This window comes from Micromesistius poutassou (genome assembly GCF_964030765.1).
Source record: "Micromesistius poutassou genome assembly, chromosome: 7".
NCBI lineage: Eukaryota > Metazoa > Chordata > Actinopteri > Gadiformes > Gadidae > Micromesistius > Micromesistius poutassou.
This window is the reverse complement of record NC_140277.1, coordinates 8,886,337-8,898,814: the sequence shown is the minus strand read 5'-3', so window position 1 is coordinate 8,898,814 and position 12,478 is coordinate 8,886,337.

The following is a 12,478-nucleotide window of genomic DNA, read 5'->3' as shown; positions in this document are numbered from 1 at the left end:
CGTAATCCAAACATGTTGTCTGAGGGTCTGCAGGCTTTTGGATAGGTTATTTTTGTGGGCGAGGATCATTTTGCATACAAGGCGTATTACTGGCTGTCCAATATCAGCCGGATGCACTGATGCGGGCTTCCTGGTTCTGTTATTTCAATGTCGGAATATGCTATTACTATTACTATTATTCTGAGTTCACTGGAGAAATGGAATCATGATATGGCCACAATTAACACATTTAGAAACATTAAAAATACATTGATAAATGCATGGCTACATTCACATTTATTTTATCATTTGTATGTTTGACGACTGATCAGGAAAATGACTCATTGATGAACAATAAACATATTTTTTTGTATTTTTGTATCTCTCCCCCTCAATACAGCTCCATCTTCCCTCTCTCTATCCATTCCCCTCTCTCCCTCTTTCTGTCTTTCTTCCATCTTATTCCCATGGCTTTCATTATTCCCTAGTGGCTCAGTGCTGCCTGTGATGGTTTCTGTGAGTCATCACACTATATTCTTATAACTATTGCATCATGACCCAGCTGCTTCTACTGTTGTTTGAATACCAAAAGCTTGGAAAGACTACACAAGCAACTGGTTCCTATTGTGTGTGGACTTAAGCCTGACATTTCAACAAAGAAAACAAAGAAAAACTGCGGAGGAGACGGCAGGGAACGAAAACTGGGTAGCACTTGACAATTACTGCAAGTTTGAAGCATTCTTAAATTAGAAGTAAATAGTGAATTAATAATAATAGCATTTCATTATCAGTTCTAAATTATTATATAGTTAAAGTTATATGTAAGCTAATTTTCCAACTACAATGTGTCGTTTGCATTTTTATGAGTATTCATGTAGGAACAGTGTTCCAACAATAATCAACTATTAATTCACTATAAATTCACTATCTACTTCTAATTCATAAAAGTTACAGCAATTCTAAAGGGCTACCCAAAAATGTCTTGGGTGAAGAACAATATCTCATCTCTGGGTTCGAACCCCAATGACTACAGCGGCAGCCTATACATGAAGCCAGATGCCTAACCCCTACCTTTGCCTTAATCTGATATATATGACCAAAGATAAATTTAAGTCACTTTGGATCAAAGGGTCTGCTGAATAACATGGGCTTTCAGCCTTGGTGTTGCCAACGTTGACTTCCTATGGAGTTGAGCCCAACCTAGTCCTGACGTCCTGGACTTAGAGGGCTGCTGGTATTATCCCCCTTGACGCTGCTGCACTTAAAGTTCAAACAACTCTGACCTCTCGAAGTGTGTCAAGTCAGCTTTTGTTGACGTTCTGAAAACAGTGCAATCCAAACGGCAATTTTTTTTATTTCTTTACTCCAAAATACATGTTTTTGTAATTAAAAGTGCTGAACTTCCTTCGGTTCAATGCCTATATTCCGAACACCCAACCTAGAATCAAGCAAATAAATGTTAATAGCTATTGTTCCTGCAGATCTACCCAAATCATGGTGTCCTAATATCGAGTTGGTTCCAGTACATCAGAGAAGGTTTTAAAAAGTTTTTTATTTTTTACCAACCGTTGGTGACTAAGATGCCTCCAAACAAGCGACAAGCAAACAACATCCAACTGTTAGTAAACAAGGAGAGGTCGTCCCCTAAGAAATGTAACAAACCAAACAAACACAGTGTTCCTTAACCTTCAAAGCGGAGGAGGTTTTCTGTCTGAGGGGAAGCATTTATTTTCCTCTGTAAGCCAAGTTTTGTAACCAAGTTAAGGCAGGAGTCTTCAGCAGTTCAATAGTTGTAAAATATGATTCATGGAGCACTTTGGCCCCCCTCCACTCACTGCAATGACTTCTATGGAGAGTGATGGTGTTTATTCTGTTTCATTTTCGTTTGTTTTGTTTTGGCTGATCTCTCATCGGTGAGCTGAATCAGATTTATTTTTAACCTGATGAAAAGTAGGCTAGGCATCAGTAGTGTATATATATATATATTTCTTCTTTCAAAGTAACCCTTTATGACTCTAGTAATTACATTCAATACCTTAAAGGGTTCTGTTAAACGGCCCCATATACACATAACAATAGCTATGTTTTCCACTGCTGGCTCATTAGCCTAAACATAACCAAGGCCGACATATAAAGAGAAGATGCTGTGTGTTGCAGGATTGCCCTTTCCCTAATCGCAGTCAAGGGGCTGTCATGAAAAAGGGGATAGTGGCTTGTGTAATGTGCGTGAAGGGCAACCATGCGAGTGGACTAGCTGCATGCTAGTGGTAATGCCAGCCCGGACCTTGACAAGCATGCATCCTGCGATTGGATGCTGGAGAAGCAGCGAACAACACAGCGTCATGATACAATAGACTGAAACAATGAGACAGGCTGCATTCGTTGCCAAGCATGAACAGTTGGATTGGTCGCCGGTGTCACAAGAAGCTCTCAACTAAAATTCCTCATGAGCATGTTATGCAATACATGGGCCTATAAGGGGTAGGCTCAAGCATCCCTAACGAACGCTGTCTGTCACACACACTCAAGCTCAGTCTGTCCCTCGACATTGCCGTGTGTCTTCCTTCCATGTTCTCTGCGGCAGAAGGCCGCCCAGCCGGTCCATATTACATTACCCCACGGCTGTCTCCGGAGGGCCAGCCCGGGTACTCCTGGGTAAGCACCTCCTGGCTCCACGCTGATGTCGATGGAAGGGGGCGGGGGGCCGGATGGGAGGGGATCTAGAACCCGAGGCAACTGGTCGGGAGCAGCCAATCGGTGACAATCCATGAGAAGTGGAGGCGCAGATAACCACGCAGCTAACCCCCTCAATCCTTTCCCTCAATATTTCATAATATCAAAATGTCTTGTGATGCAGCACATGGCAGTGGAAAACAGTGTCAGCGTCTCCAAGCAATGAGGCAGCTCCTTCACGGGCTAAAATCAGATTATAAAAATCAGAAATTATTACTCCGATATTGTTGCTGAACACTTTCTACTTTCAGGCGGTTCGGCTTCTTGAACAATTTAGGAGAGCCTCTTGGGGGGGGGGGGGGGGGGCTAGATGGGTACTCATCATCATCATCATCATCATCATCATCACAACATTGTCAGGAACGACGAGGAAGTGTCTGTCTTCAGTTCCTCCCCCTCCGCAATTTGAAGAGATGCTTGTACTCTGTCACTTGTAAGTGACAGAAGGAGGGTGAGAGTGACGAGTTACTGCACTGGTCTGAGTGGCCACTTGTCATGTGTGTCATGTTGTTTACAAGTGACACAATAATCCATAGAACAATGAATATGTTTTGACATGAAAAAATGAGATGAAAAAAGAAAACATTGAACATTGAATATGTGTGGGTAACTTTGACAAGAGAACGCATAAATCAAATGAAAAAGCAATACAAATGGAGAAAAAAAAATCTTATTGGGAAAATGTTGCATATTCACTGTGTAACTGTGTTCCTTTATTTTATCCGATTTGTCAAGTTTTTTGTTTATTCGTTCAGATTTGATGGCCCTTAAAAACCCACAAAATGACAAAAAAAGGAGACGATGGCATGTGAGGGGTGGTGGTTTGACCCGAGGTGGAGTATAATTGAGCAGTCTTGGCATGTCAGTGATTGACAGACAGCCGGCGGCCATGTTGCCCTCCCAAAGGTTACAGAGCATGTTAACAGCTGAGTCCAGACCCAGAGTCAAGTCACCATAGCTCCCCACTACTAGAATGGTGAACCGTTGCAGGCTTATGTGGCAGTGCTGTGTTGTACAACTTCAACACTATCAACTATATACACATTTGTTTTTCGAAAAAGTGTCTTTCTTTACGGTTCTTATGTTTATTGTTCTTTGTTTTATAGTTACACGGTGCAAACGTCATGCAACGTATTCACCAGAAGGTCCTCAATGTATTTGAGCTATATATATATATATATATATATATATATATATATATATGTGCGTGTATTTTTTACTTTTTTACAATGATGTCTACTTAGGGTGACAGTGAATGCTGTAACAGTTAACCCTGTGCATGCTGTAACAGTTAACCCTGTGCATTAACAGCCTGCTTGTTGCTGGCATGGTGCAGGTGGTGGCCTGTTGAACATCCCGCTGAGAGAGGAATGCTGGGAGACCACCACCACCCCCAAGTCTTAAAGACCGACCTTACGGAAAGGGGTTCAGGGGGCTCTGATGCCATTTACATGTCACTGCGGAAAAGAGCGAAAAAAAACACAAAGAAGCATTGGAATGTGTTTTTCTTATATGCTGGTGCCATAAAAACAGTTACAAAATTGCAACTGTACAAGGATATTCAATATATACAATAATTTACAATGTAACATATATAGCGAGCAGCAGCGCAGTAATAGAGTCATAGTAGTAATGCAGTAAACGTTCATGCAAGTAAAATATGGAGCGATTCATATAGCTCTAACACCCTGCCTCTACCGAAAGGACCCATAGCTGAAGGGCGCGAGGTGAAGGTTCACAACAACAGCAGCAAGCCGAGCTTCCCCCCCGTCTAAAGACCCCTTCTCCACAAGGGGGGCCCCCGGGGGTCTTTTACTGATTTACGGCAGCCTTTCCTGACTGCCTGTGTCTATCTTTGGCTCCGCTGAACTTTATGAGCGTGTTGAAGTAAAGTATAAAGCGTGTTGTAGCAGGGTTGTCAGGGCGTTCCAGACGCTTGGAACAAACCTTGTTGTCGTATCATCACTCGACGTCCCTGCATTTATAAACACAGCGGGGCTTAGTGCCCGTGGAGGTGCCCAGAGGCCCCTCTGTGGTATGCAAAGGGTGATGGAGGAGGCAGGAGTGGGTGAGGATAGATGCAATAGCCTCGGCTTCTCGATGAGCCCAATAGCCGATGCCCCCTACCTCCAGCCCCGACTCACGTTGGCCCCGCACAGGACACGCACACACATTCGCACGCGTGCGAATGCGTGCACACACAACCTTTTTGACAAGTGCACACACAACCTTTTTGACGAGCCTCCAACCCAACCCACACTCACACAGATCTGGATACACACACAGACACACACACGCACACACACACACACACACACACACACACACACACACACACACACACACACACAAACAGTGTATACCATCACTCACACAAGACGCCACAGCTGTCCAACTACCGCTCTGTCCTCTGGTTTTTATAAGCGAACCCCGGACAGATCAAATGCACCCTGCGCTTCGTTGTTTAAAGCAGCCGCTGTGCTGGCATATACACATTGTACAGCACAAGGCTCTCTGTGAGAGAAAGTGCCATGGACTAGGGACTAGGGCTAGCGGTCGGAGGGGGTGGGGGGGGTACAGACGGATACCATATGGTACAGCTTACAGCAGCTAACACCCGGGAACGCCAGCTTCCCTCAAACAGCTTTCCATTAAACACATTCCTGGCTAACAGGCCGATAAGGGCCGGTACGTAGCGGCCCCGCCGACGTGACTCATCTCTCAGGTGTGTTTACCGCTCTGTTACGCAAGAGGGACACGTGCGCACGCACACATGCATGCACACACATGGGTGCACTTTCTCTCTCTCTCACACACACACACACACACACACACACACACACACACACACACACACACACACACATCTAGAACTCATGTAAATACAACATCACTGGGGGACAGGCTTTTGGATGCACATTCGCTAATGCATGGACACACACACACACACACACACACACACACACACACACAGAAGCACATGTATGCGCAGATGCACACGCACACACACACACTCTCCTTCCCCTCTCCAAAATGACCACACAAACAGTAGACTTTAGGGGTCAAACAAATGTGTGAGTCACACCAACAGAGAGAGAGAGAGCGAGAGACACCAAGGGTCAGAGAGAGAGAGAGAGCAGGCGAGAGACACCCAGCGTCAACGAGAGAGAGAGAGAGAGAGCTATTCGGCAGGGGATTGGCAGAAGGGGCGTCTGGTGTTAAAGGGAGGCTGTCTAAAGGTTTAGTTTCATTAACACATCCACACAGCTGCAGTGCTACACTGGTTTGTTGACTCAGTCGCTCGGCCTAGGCACTGAACCCTGGGAGGAAAGACTCTTTTAAAAACCAAGTCTTAAACCAAGTCTTAAGACCTTCAAACCCAGGGATGAAGAGAGGCATTGCCCCAACACTTTTGAACCCATTTATCTTGTCATATAATACACACAGGCCTTTTTGGTAAAGGTGACACTTGTGGCCATGATAGTGATGATGAGAACGTGAAAATATTTTCGATTTTCACAGATGTGCAGACAGATACGAAGTAAAGAAAAGGGTCAGGCTTAGGTATTAAGTTGATAGATAAGATAAGGATAAAAATAAGATTAAAAAGAAGATTAGAAAAAAAAGATGTCCAGTACGTAGCACAAAACCCCTAGTAGTGATAATGAATACCAAATACAGAAAGCTGCAAAGGTAAATCTAGGTATAAAACAAAACACATAGAACAGATCAAATAAAGACGTTATCTATCTGGATACCAACATGGGGAAGAACAAGATAAAGGTCAACCCTGCCTCATTGAAGGTTGTGTGTAGAGCAGGGTCTTCCAGAGAGTCCTTGGGTTACCTCCAGCATAACTAGACATAACTAGACTCTCGATTTACAACCAGGGTGACACCTTCACAACCACCTGTGACCTCCCCCGCCCAGGGAAACCCCTCCAGAAACAGAGGTCATAATGTGATGCTCATTGAGGCACTAAAATAAACCAAACAACATAACAACATAACCTGAAGACCTTTTAAGATTGAAACTATTTTGTATATTCTGTGGTGTATCAGATTCAGAATCTGTACCTGAATGTGTTTTATTGTCATGCAAGATTGCGCATGAGGAATTTATTCCGTAATGTTCATGCAGTAAACGAGGAGGAATTAAAAAATATAGAAAATACAACTGAACAGATTATTAAATAAGGATATTAAATATCATCTAAAATATGAAGTTTGTTGCTTTTGTGTATTTTGTAAAGTCATTAACAAAAATGGTGATTTTTATTTTTTTATTTTCAAGCCATTATAAACAGGCCCTTTATTATTCTTCAGCACAATAACCTGATACATTGATAATGATGTATACCTTTATTTTATACTGGCTGTGGGCCACCGAGGTCTGATAAGAGTTCAGACAAAGTTCAGTCAAACAGTTGTGAGTCTGTCCCTTTTGTTCGCATCCCATAAAAATTACTCTTTTTTTTCAGTCAACTATGCTCCACCCCACTTAATAGAGGCTTGCAATAAAAGCATTTATTAAGTGACTGTCAATGTAAAAATATCTCTACACTTGATAAGGTTGACTTAAAACCATTCACTACACAATGACTGATGAGACAATGGTATGCTGAACATTGAGTTTTTCTCTTATGTGTCCATTGGCTGAAGCTCCACATGCTTTGGAGGTAATGACTGTTTCCACAAAGATTGAGAAATTAATTGGAATTTGGTTATTCTTTTAAGGGTAATCACCTTTGGTTTTTGGCTTGGTTTACCTTCTTTCAGTCAATGGTATCATCATTGTTTCATATAATTGCTGGAGACAGCAAGCAATTCCGAGAATTTGGAGAACCTAGAGTCCATTGTGCAAGACCAGACCCTTGTCTCTTGGAAGAACTTTAAAAAAGTGATTGCTTTTTTATGTGTCTTTTTTTGTCAGGCTATGGCTCTGAAACAGGTGGTAATGTGTCTGTTTTCCTTAATGAGACTCCACCACAAACCACCGCACCATACCGCTACCGCTGACTGTGAACACTACATGATGGGATTTTCACCTTCCGAATCACAAGTTACTCATTAGCCATTTGGCCGATTTTCATCCAAAGCGACCTAAAGTGACATTTTTTAATATACGTAAGCAGGAAGGGTCTTGGCACCTTGCTCAAGGAGCCTATAGGTAGACTGGCCATTGGGGTTTGAATCCAGAGCCTCTCAGAACTGTTCCAACAGTACACTATTGTTCTTTAATGTATAGTGTTGTATCTGTGCGCCAATACCGGAACTATGAATGGGAAACAAAATACAGCAATAGAATATCTGAGTCCAGTCCATCTTTTCTCATTTGATGTCTCATATCATGTTAGGCGTATGAACGACCGACAACGAGCCGTGGAGTCTGAGCACATTGACATGTTGATGCTGTCATGTCTGACATTCTGCAAGACGGTGGGCGGGAAATTACGATCAGGTGCCAAATGGTTCATAGAAAAAGAGAAGAAAGCTTCTCTCTTCCTCTCTTGAGGAAGAGAGAAGCTGATCCAGATAGATAGATGACTAGAATGAGAGCTTTGAAATTGGACATTGAGAGACAGAGTTTGAGACAGAATAGTACTATAGAGAGACATAAAGGGAGATGGAGGGAGAAAGGGAGAGGAGGAGAGACAGATGATTTGATAGAGATAGACACACAGAGTGAGAGCAGGAGAAAAATAGAAAGACAGAGAACGAGGGTGGGAAGGGAAAGGAGGTGCCATAGAGAGAAATATAGACAGATAAACAGATGAATAGAAGCCCTTTGAATCTAGAAAAGATAGACAGAGAGATATAGAGAGTTTGATAGAGGTAGACACACAGAGCCAGAGCAAGAGGGAGACAGAAAGAGAAAGAAAGACAGAGAGAGAGTTAAAGAGGAGGGGAGGGACAGAGAGAGAAATAGAAGCAGACATAGATGAATAGAAGCCCTTTGAATCTAGATGAGAGAGAGGCAGTGAGAGAAGTTCAGACAGAGATAGATCGATAGATAAGGGAGAGGCAGAGAGAGATAAAGGGAGATGGAGGGAAAAAGGGGGATGAGAGACAGAGGGAGGGAAACAGAGAGGTAGAGACCCATGAGTTTGAGATAGAGATAGAGACAGAGAGAGAGAAAGAGAGAGAGAGAGAGAGAGAGAGAGAGAGAGAGAGAGAGAAGAGAGAGAGATAGAGAGAGAGAGACAGATGCCCCCATCGTAAGCACCTCTTCCGGTCGTCTCCCTTGCGGTCTGTACAGATTAGCTCACCTTCCTCCAGCGCCTGTCTCAGCTTTCCTGGACAAGGCGGCCCTGGGGCTAGGGGCCAGCTGCTTCCATAGCTAGCTGGGCTCTGGGAGTGCACGCGCGCGCGCGCGCGTGTGTGTGTGTGTGTGTGTGTGAGTGAAGTACACCATCAGAAGCTACCAGGGGTCAAAGTTGAAACCTGGAGGCCCCCGGGAACCGTAGGGCCCATATTGAGCACTGTTACCGTTAGACACTCTCAGTTCCCGTACAAGCTCGCTCGTACATCTGTCACGCAGTATGTGTCAGTGTGTGTGTGTTGTGTACATTGTGCTTGTGTTGGTTAGTGTTTTGTGCGACTGTGTATGTGTGTGTGTTTGTGTTGTGTGTGCTCATGTAGTTCAGTGTGTTTTGTATGACTGTGCGTGTGTGTGTGTGTGTGTGTTTGTGTGTAGTAGAATAGGGGTGAAACACATGAAATGATGTGGATGTCAACAATCAGGTGTGTGTGTGTGTGTGTGTGGTGTGTGTGTGTGTGTGTGTGTGTGTGTGTGTGTGTGTGTGTGAGAGAGGATCCTAAAGATGTAGTATATTCCTGGGTATACCCATGATATCTATCTCTCTCCCTCACACTTTGACTCATTCTATTGACTCTCTCAACCTCTCCCCTCTCTCTCCCTTTCTGTGATTGTATGTGTGTGCGTCTGTGTAAGTGTGTGTGTATGTGTGTATGTGTGTGTGTGTGTTATGTACATTTGTGTAAGTGTGTGTGTGTGTGTGTGTGCATGTGAGTCTGTGTTAGTGTAAGTGTGTGTGTGTGTGTGTGTGTGTGTGTGTGTGTGTGTGTGTGTGTTACAGGAAAACAGTGACTAATGTCTGGCCCCTGCTCTTCCGTAAGTTGATCTATCCCTGAGGTGGGCGAGAGGGCATTGTGTCTCTCTCTCTCTCTCTCTCTCGGTGTCTCTCTCTCTCTCTCTCTCTCTCTCTCTCTGTCCCGATCTCTCCGTATATCTCACTTTCTCTCGCCATCGCTCTAGAAACCCCTGTGAAATATACTGATATCATTTTATTGCAGTGTGGGCAGAAATACCTCGCCAGGCACATATACAGTGACTCATACCAAACGGGACTATTACACACGATTAAGGCCATCAGCATCTACAAGATAGCTTGATCCACCTAGGTGAACTCACACTTTACTCGTCCACTAAAGCCAAAAGAAAAATATGTGCCAATAACCCACAAACTACTAACTAAACATAGGCTAAAATCCAAACTGGTGCCGCTACATTCCTGCTGAATGCAAATACGGAGAGAAAAAAAAGAAAAGTATATAATGAATGGCTTCGTTTGAGAAAACCCTCTTGGGTCATTGCAGAGTTAAGGTCACGGCTAGGATGATATGTAAATAATCAGAGTATAGATGAGATGTTAGTGTGAGAACAGGGGGATTTCCTAGTAAAAAAAACAAAATAAAACTATCTATAATGAAACTTCATTTCACTTTCCTCATTGACCAGCCTTCCCACAGGGAAGCAGACAAAGTAAGTGGGGCAGTTCTTGAGGAAGAGCATTTGGCAGCGAGTGTCGAATGAATCCTTGAGAAAAAACAACAGCTAGAAGCACTAGGAGTACTACATATCCATTGTAAAATTGGAGCAACTATCACCACATATACATATTGCACATTGTTGAGTATCACAACTAATCTAAAAATAGGACATTTGTGTGACTGAATATTAATAAGAATTAAGAAGGAACTGAATTGTTCCGAAAGCACTGTCTACTGATAGTCTGTGTAGACAATCCCACATATGCTGGGTAATATCTAAAGATAGCAAATGATTCAAAATGTATACTGTGTATCACCACATATAATATTTCTCATAAGTGACTGTCAAAACAGACAGACAGAGATAATGAGGCATTTGAATGTGTACACTGTGGATTGTGCCAGGCAGAAGCACTGACACACACTGACTAGATGTGACAGGGGGGCATACTCTGAACTAGGCCCATTGACGAATGAAAACCCAACTGGTCTATTTTTAACTCTGAATCTTAATGAGGTATAGTCCCCTCGTGTCTTTTTTCCCTGAAGTTATATTAAGGGCACTGAATACAGATTGGATGTGTATGCATTATAGTCTAATGGTAATTACTACCAGGGAACTGGTTTTGTTTTTGAAAGTCTGTGATCTTTGATCAACTTAACTGTGTGTACTGTGCTATTCACATCCCTTCCACGTGTATCCGATTCACGTTAAGCCCCATCTCCACTGAACTGAATTGCCTATACAGCCACACACTTGTTCCTATATTGACTTTAGTGATATGTAAACAGTAGCTTCATTGAAACTGGGTCAAGTTAGGTAGCCTACATTACAGTTGCGCGCTAATGCATGACTCAACTTGTACGGTGTGTTTTGCCTGAGGATCCCAACACGACCCACACATGGCAACAATGAGGATGGACATGTTAACTGTGTCGAGGCTGCAAGCGCGCTCCCCCGTGGTCGGACCCTCGCTACTCCATACGTAGCCTTGTGTCGGTCTGTGATGGTAAAAATAGTTGACAGAGCAACAAATATTTGGCTGCTGGTGTATTATGCAGAGAGGGCGGTATTTGTGTAGCCTCGGCCATTCCTCGATGCTCTCGTCCACTTGCGCCGTGTGCCCATTGAAGGGAAACGCGCTGTTGTAATTGGTTTCTCAATGAGGGATCGTCCTCAGCTCCCCGGAGGATCAGTGGACTGAAGCGCCCAGCGGATCTATCAGCCGTCGGCTCTCTCCCTCTGAATAGTAACCGGGTTTACCGTCACTTATCCCAAGGCGTTCACAGATATTCACATGATATTCACGGTGTAATACGGATGAAAAAGGGGGATCGTTAAAGACACCGGACATTTTTGCCAACGCGTTTCCCGGACCTTTTCCCTGCCAACCTGTTCGACTATCGGGAGTTGTGGCGTCCTCGGAAGGAGCTTTGCTGCAAAGTTTGAGCGAGGAGAGGATAACACGATGAGCGACCTCGAGGAGGACTTTGCCAAGATCTTGTTGCTGAAGGAGGAGAGGATACGAGACCTGGAGAGGCGACTGGCGGACAGGGACGATGAAATTCAAGAATTGAAAAGAAAATTGCACAAATGTCAGTCCGTGTTGCCCAGCGCCCAACTTCTCGGACCGCGGACTCGCAGGGCGCAGGGCATCTCCGCGGAGCCCCAGACGCACCAAGACCTCTCCAGACAACCTTTTAGGAAATATCCCAAGTCGGACTGGTAAGACACTTAACAACAGTGGTGCGAACCAGTGTTATATCATTTTAAAGGTGGAAGGGTAGGTGGGTGAGTAGGGAGGGGACATTGCACTGTTCCACATCCACACATTGAACTACACGTTGAGATTCTACGTGTGTGTGCCTGCTTATGCGCTCCACATTCCAAAAGAAACCACAATGTTTTGAACTACTCAAAGTCAGTCGCACGACCCCTTCAAAAACCCGCGTTCCCATCACGGGTCCTGCAG